The 11,653-nt window shown below is 40.5% G+C and overlaps 2 protein-coding genes across 4 annotated transcripts in view; one reads left to right on the forward strand and one right to left on the reverse strand.

Moving 5' to 3' along the window:
- The window catches only part of RABGAP1 (RAB GTPase activating protein 1), a 178,395-nt gene extending 176,288 nt beyond the window's left edge, over window positions 1-2,107 (reverse strand). For both annotated transcript variants that reach the window (XM_017548365.2, XM_017548363.2), the window contains exon 1: window positions 1,907-2,107. The gene's annotated coding sequence lies outside the window, so the exon portion shown is untranslated. The remainder of the gene's footprint in view (window positions 1-1,906) is intronic.
- A 78-nt stretch (window positions 2,108-2,185) lies between these two features.
- ZBTB26 (zinc finger and BTB domain containing 26) overlaps window positions 2,186-11,653 on the forward strand; it is a 16,235-nt gene continuing 6,767 nt past the window's right edge. The window contains exon 1 of one of the 2 annotated variants that reach the window (XM_017548371.1): window positions 2,186-2,338. The gene's annotated coding sequence lies outside the window, so the exon portion shown is untranslated. The remainder of the gene's footprint in view (window positions 2,339-11,653) is intronic. The other variant, XM_017548372.2, reaches the window with a different exon arrangement.

An 11,653-nucleotide genomic window follows, 5' to 3' on the forward strand; every position in this document is an offset into this window, starting at 1 on the left:
AAAAAATTAGCCGAGTACGGTGGCAGGCACACGTAGTCCCAGCTACTTGGGAGGCTGAAGTGGGTTGTTTGTGCCCAGGAGGTCGATAGTCCTGCAGCAGATTGCTTTATCAGTGAATTCTATTATACTTTTAAGGAAGAATTAACAACAGTCCTTCTCAAACTTTTGTAAAATTGAAGAGGGAAAGCTTTCTTACACCTTTTATGAGGCCAGCATTACCCTGATAGCAACACCATATAAATGCATCACAAGTAAAAAATATTATAGACCAATATCCCTTATGAATATAGATGCAAACATTCTTGACAAATTATAAACAAATTCGATCCAACAGGATATTAAAATAATTATTCACCATGAACTAGTGGGATTCTTCCCAAGAATGCAAGGGTTCAACATGAAATCAATGTATTACAGCACATCAATAGGACAAAGGGAAAAACACACGATTATCTTAACTAATGTAGAAAAGGCATTTCACAGGACCCAAAACCCTTTAAGAAAGGAGATAAAATTCCTCAACATAATAAAGGCATTTATGAAAAACCCACAGCTAACATCGTATTCAATGATTTAAGATCATTGAATATCTTAAAACTTTACCCCTAACATCAGGAATAAGATTCCCACTTTGACTGCTGCTGTTCACTGTACTGGACGTTTTAGCCAGAGCTATTAGAAAAGAAAAATAAAAAGTATCCAAATTGGAAAGAAAGAGGTATAAGGTCTCTATTCAGACAACACTATCTTACTTATTAAAAAATCCCCCCAAATCCACAAAAGAGCTACTACAGCTAATAAAGAAATTCATCAAAGTTGTTGGGTACAAGACCAACATTCAAAAATCAGTTGTTTCTATACACCTGCAATGAACAATATGAAGAGAAAATTACGAAAGCAATTCCATTCAAAATAACATCTAAATGTATTAAATATGTCGAAAACCAGAAAACACTGCTGAACGAAATTATCAAAGGTGCAAATAAATGGAAAAACATTCTACGTTCATGGACAGGAACACTTAAAATTGGTAGTAAGTCGATACAGTACTACCCAAAGAGACCTACAGATTCAACAATCCCTATTCTAAAAGCTTTTTTTCAAAGAAATGGGAAAGCCAATTGTCGAATTCACATGGAATTCCAAAAGGCCTGGAAAGACCGAAACAACCTTGAAAACGAAGATTAAAGTTGGAGGACTTACACTTCCAGACTTCAAAACATATTACAAAGCTAAAGCAATTAAGACAGAGAAGTATTACATAAGGACAGACATACAAACCAATGAACTAGAATAGAAAGCCCTGAAATAAACGCTCATATAAACGTTAAATTGATTTTCAACACAGGTGCCAATCCTTTCAATAAGTGGGGCTGGGGAAACTGGATATCCACAGGCTAAAAAAATGAAGTTGGGGGATAGTTAGTGGTGATGGTTACACAACATTGTCAATGTACTTAAAGCCATCGAACTTCACACTTATAAATTATTAAAGTAGTAAACGTTACGCATGTTTCCCACAATAAAAAGCCCCTCACCACCACCAAAAACGAAAAGAATGGGGAGAAACCAGTAAAGTGGATTGGCAAGTAAAGAACTCTAGAAGGATCCTCAAGTTTTCTAGTCTGGTCATCTCATCTTCTAGATGAGATGAACTTGAGATCATTAAGAAGAACATTCACATTAGGACAATCATTTGAAGAGCTCTTTCGTGTAGCTGGCTGGGTTGTGAATGGTCAGCACGAAGTAGGTGACGGAAGCCATGGGAATGCAAGAGATTGCCCTAGGAATAAGGAAGAACCTTAAGGTAAGATCCCTGAAAAACACATCCAAAAGTGAGAGGAGAGCTTTCTGCTCTCCGAGCTCCCGCGCGATGAGTCCACACCCCTAGGCAGGAAACACTTACCAAAGTTTAAGTGCACAGAAGCCCTTCAGGCCCAAGGAGGCAGCAAAGCGTCCAGGCCCAGCTGCAGAAGAGCCGCTGAGACTAGGTCCCGGGCAGCTGGTCCCTGCGAGGCGCACAGACGCTAAGGAGCCAGGGATCCTCAGAGTAGCAGACAGAGAAGGCAATGAGGAGAGTACGGCGCCCCCCCACCCCGCCTGCGCCCCGCCCACAACGCGGAAATTCCCCCTCTAGGGCCCCGTTGTCCTCCGAGCCTTCCGATTGGCGGAGAGGACCATGGGACCTGGAAGTTGTCTTTGTCCGGCCAGGGCTGCCCTTCCGGTTCCGTTGGGTCCCCCTTTGGCTCGGGTTCCCTGCCCCTCCCCCTTCCCGGAGCCCCGAGGGGCCGGAGCTCCTGGCGTTGCCGGATCCTGACGGCGGCCTTCCCCCGGGTCTGTAAGTGCGGAGGCGGCCGGAGCGCCGGGCTGGGGTGCGGGGTCTCTCAAAATGGAACCCCCTGGGGCCCTGGATCGGCCGGGACCTGCACTGGAATGGGAGCCGAGAGGATGGCCTAGGCTCCTGGGGACTTGTGGAGCCGTTGGCCCGGCCCACGCTGCGCCCCGCCCCTTTCCCTTCCCTGCGACTGGAGTGGGGAGCCCGAGGATGTCCCTGGGACCGTCTCCTAGGACCCCAGCTGAGGGCCCAACAGTTGGCTTGGGGTCCTGACACTGGCATCTTATAAGTGCCAGAGGTGAGGCCCTAAGAAAACGAGCCACGGGAGCTAGCCCAAGACAAGGCATTCAGTGCCAGTCCTTGAGAATCTCTCTGAGTGCTAGGTTACCCTTTTGCTGGGGTTTTCCCCTATTTGGCCACTGGCTGCAGCACCTTTTATATTACTGGCACTATGCCAGACACTGGAGAGTCGCAAGATACTGTTCCAGTTTTCAGGATTAAGTTTGGGAGCCAGATCTTAACAAATAAGTACTCCTATGTGTGTATATATATATGTATATGTACCAGACTTATGTGTTAATTGCTCAAGGGGCAGTTGCTGAGAAGGCTTTAGAAAGCGATGTCTGATTTATACTTGGAGAGGGTAAGGTGTTGAAGAGCTTTTCAGGGAGAACAGTTGCAATGCTGTGGAGAAATGACTGAGCATAACTTGTGTGGGAAGAGGAGGAAATGGGGGAACTTCTATGCACAGAATGGATAGGAGACTGGGAAAGTCAGCTGAGGTCCAGATGGTGAACGATGTAATCCTAAAGGAGATGGGTAGCTTTTTGAAGAGTTCAGAGCAGAAGATTGATATGGTCAGATTTGCACTGCAGAAAATCATTTTGTTCTATAGAAGCCCATAGAGAAGGAATTTCTATTAACTGCATTTAGACTCTTTAGCTAAAAGCTAGGAACTCTTATTGGAGATACTTTTGAAGGGGTAAAGGGATCAGCCTAGTGAGAGGCAAAGAATTCCTGAAATACAGTTATAATGGTGTTATTGGAAAGGAGACAAGTATACTGGAGATGATTATGTCAAGATTCCATAATTAACTGAATGCTGAAGAAGTGAGAGGGACCAAATCTAATTCTTAGGTTTTAGACCTCTGAGTTGAAGGATGATGATCCCATTATGAGAAATAAAGCCATAAGCTTAGTGTAGATTATGAATTCGTTTTTGGACATGCTGAATTAAAGATCTAATGAGATAGACACATAGAGCTGTCCAGCATAGAGTGGGAAATGCAAATCTGTAGCCAGCCTAAACATTGTATAGAGGTAAAAGTTTGAATTATCAGCATATAAGTGAAAACCATGGGAATAGCTGACATCAGGAAGAGAATTTTGAAACATAAGGAAATTTGGGGTGTGCATTTATGAAGCAGAAAGAGGAACTGGAGCCAGTAGTAGTCAGTGGAGTAGTGGAAATAGAGGTAGGCAATAAAGCTTAAGAGTGCAGGGTTCCAGCAGCCAAGAAGTCCCAGCAATCAAGAGAAGAGAATTTTGAGGAGAGACCACTTGATCAATTCATGCAGAGTATCTGGAGACTTGGGGGAGGGGAGAGTATTTCATTTCTTCATGAAGAGGTCATTAGTGACCTTTTAAAAAGCAATTTAGTACAGTGATGAGGTGATAGCTCTGTGAAATATTAGGCACATCAGCTGATTTAGTGTGAAATGGGAATAAGAATAGGACACATATAAAGGATTTCACAAAGAAAACTGACAGTCTTTATTTGTTTACCTAACACATACTTATAAGGTATGTAACAGACACTGTTCTAAGCTCTTTAAAAAATTAAATCATTTATTTTCCATAACAACCCTATGAAGTAAATTACTATTGGTAGATGGGAAAATTGAAGCAGAGTGGTTCAGGGTTACACAGAAGATAGTTGAGCAGGGTTTCGATCCTAGGAAATATGGCTCCAGAGTCCATGGTTTTACCCACTGCTCTATGCAGTGACTGAATGTAGGAGCCAAAGGAGTGGGAAAAATTTAAGCAAAGAGAGGCTCATTGATAAAAATGGAGAGGCTTGGAAGGAGACCTAGGTTGAGAAGAAGGCAAGTAAAGGATTTATGTTTGATGTTTTTTCTTTCTTTCTTCCTGTCTTAGGTCTGCTTCCACTCTCTGCCAATTTAGGTTAATTTCTTCCACTTATGCTTTCATTTATCACTTACCATCTGTAATCAGGTCTCTTCTTCATATCCACCCAGCTCATGGATCCTCACCTTGATGTCAGGCAGGCTTCTCTGGCTCAAGGCCAGACTTGTGATCATGCCCTCTGATATTCCCTGCTTTACTGAATTACACTAAATCAGAAATATCCAGTTACTCAAACCAAATATCCTGGAGTCATATTGACCCTTTCCCCTCATTGGTCACCAAGCCCATGAGTTCTTTGTTTGAAATGTCTTTCAAATCTGTTTCCCCTCTCCGTCCATATTGTTGTTGTCTCTCTTCAGGCCCATGTCATTCTGTCTTGATCTGTTAGAGTAATACTTAAATGCTTCCTTGTCTCTATGTTTACTATTCTCCAAGCCATTCTCCTTAAAAAATTTTTTTTGGCTTATTGAAGTTTAGACAGTGTGTGAGTGGAGGCATCATGCATTTCCAGTGATAGAGAAGTAGCCTAGAACAGGTATTTTTGAGTACTTTGAACTGAGGTTTAGTTTGGTTAAGTTTGGCCATGGCAATTGGGATTTAGGGATTGTTAAAATAAAGAGGTAATAAAACCTTGAGAAACAGAAGACAGGCTTTTTGAAAAAACATAGCAAAAAATTGAAGACTTAGCTTTGAAAGGGATACTTACACTTACACATTTTAGTGAAGCCTCAAGGAACAGATCAGCAAAACAGTGGTGGAAAACTGAGATCAATAGTTAAGTAATTTGTCCACTTCTGCATAACAGTTTAAAAAAAAGAACTAGGCCAGTGCCTGTAATCACAGCACTTTGCGGGGTGAGAGGCTGAGGCATGAGAATCACTTAAACCTAGGAGGCTAAGGTTGTGGTGAGCCAAGATCGTACCACTGCACACCAACCTCAGTGACAGGGCGAGACTTGGTCTCAAAAAATAAAAAGAATTAGGCCTATATTTGTCAACATAAATTGCTCTCAAAAACAATGAGTGAAAAATGTAAGCTGCAAAACAATATGTATGGTTTATGTACAAGAAACTTGATTATGTTATACTTTCTGTGGCTAGACATATAGAAGTATTGTTTTTAAAATGCCAGAAGGGGCTGGGCACAGTGGCTCATGCCTGCAATCCCAGCACAATGGGAGGCGGCGGTGCGTGGCTCACTTGAGGTCAGGAGTTCAAGACTAGCCTGGCCAACATGGTGAAACCCCATCTCTACTAAAAATATAAAAATAAGCCAGGTATGGTGGCATGTGCCTTAATCCCAGCTACTCGGGAGGCTGAGGCAGGAGAATTGCTTGAACTCAGGAGGAGTTCAGGTGGAGTTACAGTGAGCCAAGATTGTGCCACTGCACTCCAGCCTGGTCAACAGAGCAAGACTCCATCTCAAAAAAATAATAAATAAATAAATAAATAAATAAAATGCAGGGAGAGAAAGTCATTGAGAAGGGAAATTACATCTAAAATCTTCATCAATTTTTCAAGAAGAATATATTCTGTACATATTACTTAAAAGTTGAAACAAAAGCTTGAGAACTTGGAGAATATAGTGTCATGAAAGTTACCTAAATGAACAAGATTACGGTTTATAGAGAGAAAGGCTGTAGTATAATAAAGCCTCTTTAGAAAAAGAACATATATCAGTGAGGGACAAAGATTTCCAAGTAGTTATGAGTGGTAAGTTGAAAGATAAGGGCACTTTTGTGAGACAGGTAAGGAAGCAAACTGATACATAGCTTAGGAATTTATTATACAGATAGAAAAACTTTACTTGCCAGTAGTTATTGGAAGCATTTGAGAAAAGAAACTATTTTCTCACTGCCAATAGTATGGCAATGAACATTGTCCACTCTGGAATATTCAATAATCCGTCCTTTTTTACTATTCTTATTTGAACAAAGGGAAAATTTAAAATTAGTTATAATTGTGGAAGTTTTGTGTAAATATAAATGAAGAGGAAGTAAGTAAGAATATTGATATTTGAGAAATGATCATGTAAAACTTGTTAACACAAACTCAACAGTATTCAGATTTAATCTCTGTAACTGAGGTGATAGATGATAAAGACCTAACCTACGGAAATGGTGTAAGAATGAAGGAGTGAGGAGTTGGTGATCAGTCTGAGGAAAGAATCAACAAAATATGATGACAGTGTCTCTGATCTACCTGATCAATTCTTTAATTTCTTTCAGTTACAAGAAGCATAATTTTAGATTCTATATTATAGAATTCTAGAATTCTAAATTATGTGAGTGATTTTTATGACTATTTTGAGCAATTACTACTGTACTTAGAAGTTACCTACAGTGGGGGATTCTGAATCAAATTCTGAAATCAAAATTGGGGATTCTGAAATCAAATATATTCATAATTTTTATCCTCTGCTTTATTTGCAAATGGCATTAAGTTTCAGTCCACAAAGATGAATACACAAAAGATGGAAAATAACATAAAGTAAAATAGATGAGAAAGATATAATAAGGATAAGGGGATAACATGCAATCAGGAATATGACTAATACATAAATGCTTGCCATTTAAGTCTTCTAATTTCATGCAAATATGGCTTGAGTTATAATTTTTGTTTTTAAACATAAACCTTTTTTGAAAGCATAACAAAACCAAAAATATACAAGTCATAAGTATGCAGCTCAATAAATTTTCTTGGCCTATGTTTGTGATACTGAATGTAAGGAAGGAAGTCTGAAGAGTTACACAATTAATATTATCCTTGATAAAACTATACCAGCCAGGCGCAGTGGCTCACGCCTGTAATCCCAACACTTTTCAAGGCCGAGGTGGGCAGATCACCTGAGATCAGGAGTTCGAGAACAGCTTCACCAACATGGTGAAACCCTATCTCTACTAAAAACACAAAAATTAGCCACACATGGTGTTAGGTGCTTGTAATCTCAGCTACTCAGGAGGCCGAGGCAGGAAAATCGCTTGAACATGGGAGGCAGAAGTTGCAGTGAGCCGAGATAGCACTATTGCACTCCAGCCTGGGCAATGAGATTGAAACTCCATCTCAAAAAAAGAATAAAAAGAAACTGTACCTAGCTTAGTTGTTTCATACCTGGATTTTGGCATCATGCAGCATAAACACAAGTTCCATATCTAACACTTAATGCTTTCAACCTCTGTTAGCCTTTACAAGTTATTTATGTTCTCTAAGCTTAGTTTTCTCATATACAAAATGTGGGATGATGATAATATCTACCTGTAGAGATTTTCAGGATTAAATGGGTCAATTTATTTATTATTATCATTATTATTATTATTATTATTATTTTTTTTTTTGAGATAGGATCTGGCTCTGTCACCCACACTGGAGTACAGTGGCATGATCATGGCTCACTGCAATCTCTGCCTCCTGGGCTCAAGCCATCCTTCCAGTTCAGCCTCCCAAGAAGCTGGGACTACAGGCACACACCACAATGCCCAGCTAATTTTTGTATTTTTTGTACAGATGGAGTTCAACTCCTGAGCTCAAGTAATGTGCCCACTTCAGCCTCCCAAAGTGCTGGAAAACAGGCATGAGCCACTGCGTTTAGCCTAAATGGGTCAATTTGGGTATAACATCTATACCTGGAATGTAGCAAGGAAGATTAGTTATCATTTATCTTATTTTAAAATAAAATTAAGATGGTTCATAAAAAACTTTTTTTAACTATTAAAAACATTTTTTTTTTTTAAGACAGTCTTGCTGTGTCGCTCAGGCTGGAGTGCAGTGGCACGATCTAAGCTCATTGCAACATCTGCCTACTAGGTTCAAGTGATTCTCCTGCCTCAGCCTCCTGAGTATCTGGGACTACAGGCACATGCCACCACGCCCGGCTAATTTTTTGTATTTTTAGTAGAGATGGGGTTTCACTGTGTTAGCCAGGATGGTCTCGATCTCCTGACCTCGTGATCTGCCTGCCTCAGCCTCCCAAAGTGCTGGGATTACAGGCATAAGTCACCGCACCCAGCCTAAAAAAAAAATTTTTTTTAACTGTTTAAAACAGGCTCATGCCTGTAATCCTAGCACTTTGGGAGCCCTTGTAGAAAGACTGCTTGAACCCAGGAGTTTTGGGTTACAGAGAGATTTGATTGCACCACTACACTCCAGGCTAGGCAACACAGTGAGACCCTGTCTCTACAAAAAATTAAAACATTAGCCAGGTGTGATGGTGTGTACCTGTAGTCCTGGCTACTCAGAAAGCAGAGGCATGACGATTGCTTGAGCCTTGGTGCCAAGGCAGCAGTATGCTTTGATTACACCACTGCACTCCAGCCTGGGTGACAGATGACAGAGTGAGACCTTGTCTCAAAAAAAAAAAAAGATAAAATTTGGTTTTATATTGCCAAAACTATTTTGGAAACAAACTCTAGAAAGAAAGCTTTCCACAGGAACTCAAAAGAGGATATCATGATAATAAAGAGCATCTCTACCATAGCCTAGTAATAATTTCATGGGGGAACATTAAGAACTCATTTTTCTGTTTTTTGTCAAATGAGCTGTGTAAAGTATAACAAACCATTGGTCCTTGCCCTCAAATAACAGTCTATTGGAAAGAGAAACTAGTGACAGGAAACAATTAAAGGATAAGATGTGTGGCCTGGAAATGAGAATTTATCAAAGAGAGACAATAGATTGGGCTGACACATCCCAGGGAAAATGTCCTTTAAAAAAGCCGATTAAGGCCGGGCGCAGTGGCTCACATCTGTAATCCCAGCACTTTGGGAGGCTGAGGCGGGCGGATCACAAGGTCAGGAGATCGAGACCATCCTGGCCAACATGGTGAAACCCCGTCTCTACTAAAAATACAAAAAAATGTGCTGGACGTGGTGGTGCACGCCTGTAGTCTCAGCTACTCAGGCGGAGGCAGAATTGCATGAACCCAGGAGGCGGAGATTGCAGTGAGCCGAGATTGTGTCACTGCGCTACAGCCTGGGTGACAGTGCGAGACTCCATCTCAAAAAAAAAAGCCAATAAAGTTTGCTCACATTCTTACACTACAGCAGACAGATCAAAGCAAACACTTCCCTGAACTATCTGGTTGGCTGCTCTTGTTGATAATTTTCTTGAGAACTGATAGATAGGAAGCACAGTCATGCATCACCTAACGACTGGGATGCATGATGCATTCTGCGAAATGCGTCATTAGGTGATTTCATCATTGTGTGAACATCACAGAGTGTACTTAATGCAAACCTAGATGGTATGGCCTACTACACACTTAGGCTGTATGATATAGCCTATTGCTCCTAGGCTACAAACCTGTGCCACGTGTTACTATACTGTATACCATAGGGAATTGTAACACACTGGTGTTTATGTATCTAAACATATCTAAATATAGAAAAGGTACAGTAAAATTATGGTATTATAGTCTGTGGGGCCGTCATTGTATATGCAGTTCATTGTTGACCGAAACACTGTCATATGACACATGACTAAATGAAACTACACTCCAGCTCTTCATCTTTACAGCAAGAAACAATTGTCTTTGAAGATAATTGTCTAAAGCATTGTGAATACTGATATAATATAGGTAAAAGCAATGAATGCTTATTTTGTGGTGTGAGGAGGAAAATACTGACCTGAGGGTTTTATAGGCACCTTCAAAACCAGCTAATGCTAAAAAAGAATGCCACTTTTGTTTGGCCACTAGAAACAAGTCATTTTTACAACTCTGGTTATAAATTGGAACATTCGCCATTCCAATTCCGGAATGAGTATTTTAAGCCACTGCAGTTGCTTAAAGTGACCAATGATAATAGTTTTGCTATTTAAATTACTGACATATTCCCTGTTTATCTTTTAGATTTCTCCTTCATATTTGATACTCACTGTCTTTTCTCTGATGTTTCATTTGCTTGTCTATATCACTCCTCTCTCAATGCAGTTTTTGTATTTATTGTGATTATTATCTGGACATTCAAAATGTCATATAAGGGGAAAGCTTATGCTTTGTGTATGTTTTTTTAAATATACTTATTACTTGTTATTTTACTGGTGCCATACCAGTTCCCTATCCTAAATTTCACCCCTCTTTCAAGGCCATTCTCATTCAACTGAACTCCTAAATTTAGAATCTTTACACATTTCATTTATTCATTCTCTATATCCAGTCAGTTACCAAGTTCTTTGAGATATCTTTTGTTATTTTTCTTTCTTCTTATTCCCATTTTTATTTCTTTCTAGACCATGATGGCCTCAGACCTGTAATGTTTCCGCAGACACTAAGCTGATCTTCCTAACAACAGTTCTTCCTTACCGCTGTCAAACTAATCTGATAGGTTCAACTAATGCAAACTGAGCACTTGCTATACAATATTAGGTGATTGGAATACACATTGATTTGAACAGAAGAGAGTTTGGCCAATAATGGGGCAAGCAATGTGGCTGCAATAAGTATAATATAATTCAAAGCAAAAGGAAAGGATGTTTTGTCTTAGAAGATGCAAGTTCCCAGCATTAGATGGAGATGCTTTCCTCTAATGTCATTAAACCTGGAGTTTGGATAGGAAGGAGTACTATGCAATGGCCCAGTAGAGACAATTCTACTTTATTAAGCCATCAGGGAAGGGACTCTCAAAGAAAATAAAAGAGTCAGAATTGTTCAGAAAGTAGGTTTTTGTTTTCGTTTTGTTTTTTTTTTGTTTGTTTGTTTTGAGACAGAGTATAGTTCTTGTTGCCCAGGCTGGAGTGCAATGGTGGGATCTCACTGCAACCTCTGCCACCCAGGTTCAAGCGATTCTCCTACCTCAACCTCCCGAGTAGCTGGGATTACAGGCATGCACCACTACGCCCGGCTAATTTTGTATTTTTAGTAGAGATGGGGTTTCTCCATGTTGGTCAGGCTGGTCTCAAACTCCTGATCTCAAGTGATCCTCCCGCTTCGGCCTCCTAAAGTGCTGGGTTTATAGGTGTGAGCCACCATGCCCAGGTTAGAAAGTAGTGTCTTAAACTAAGGAAACAAGCATCATAATGTCTGGAGCCAAGTGAGTGCTTTTACATATCAGGCACTAAGGAATAAGAATAAAACTTGGGGCCGGGCACGGTGGCTCAAGCCTGTAATCCCAGCACTGTGGGAGGCCGAGGCGGGTGGATCACGAGGTCAAGAGATCGAGACCATCCTGGTCAACAT

The sequence above is a fragment of the Cebus imitator genome, unplaced genomic scaffold (assembly GCF_001604975.1).
Source record: "Cebus imitator isolate Cc_AM_T3 unplaced genomic scaffold, Cebus_imitator-1.0 Scaffold206, whole genome shotgun sequence".
In the NCBI taxonomy this organism is placed as follows: Eukaryota; Metazoa; Chordata; class Mammalia; order Primates; family Cebidae; genus Cebus; species Cebus imitator.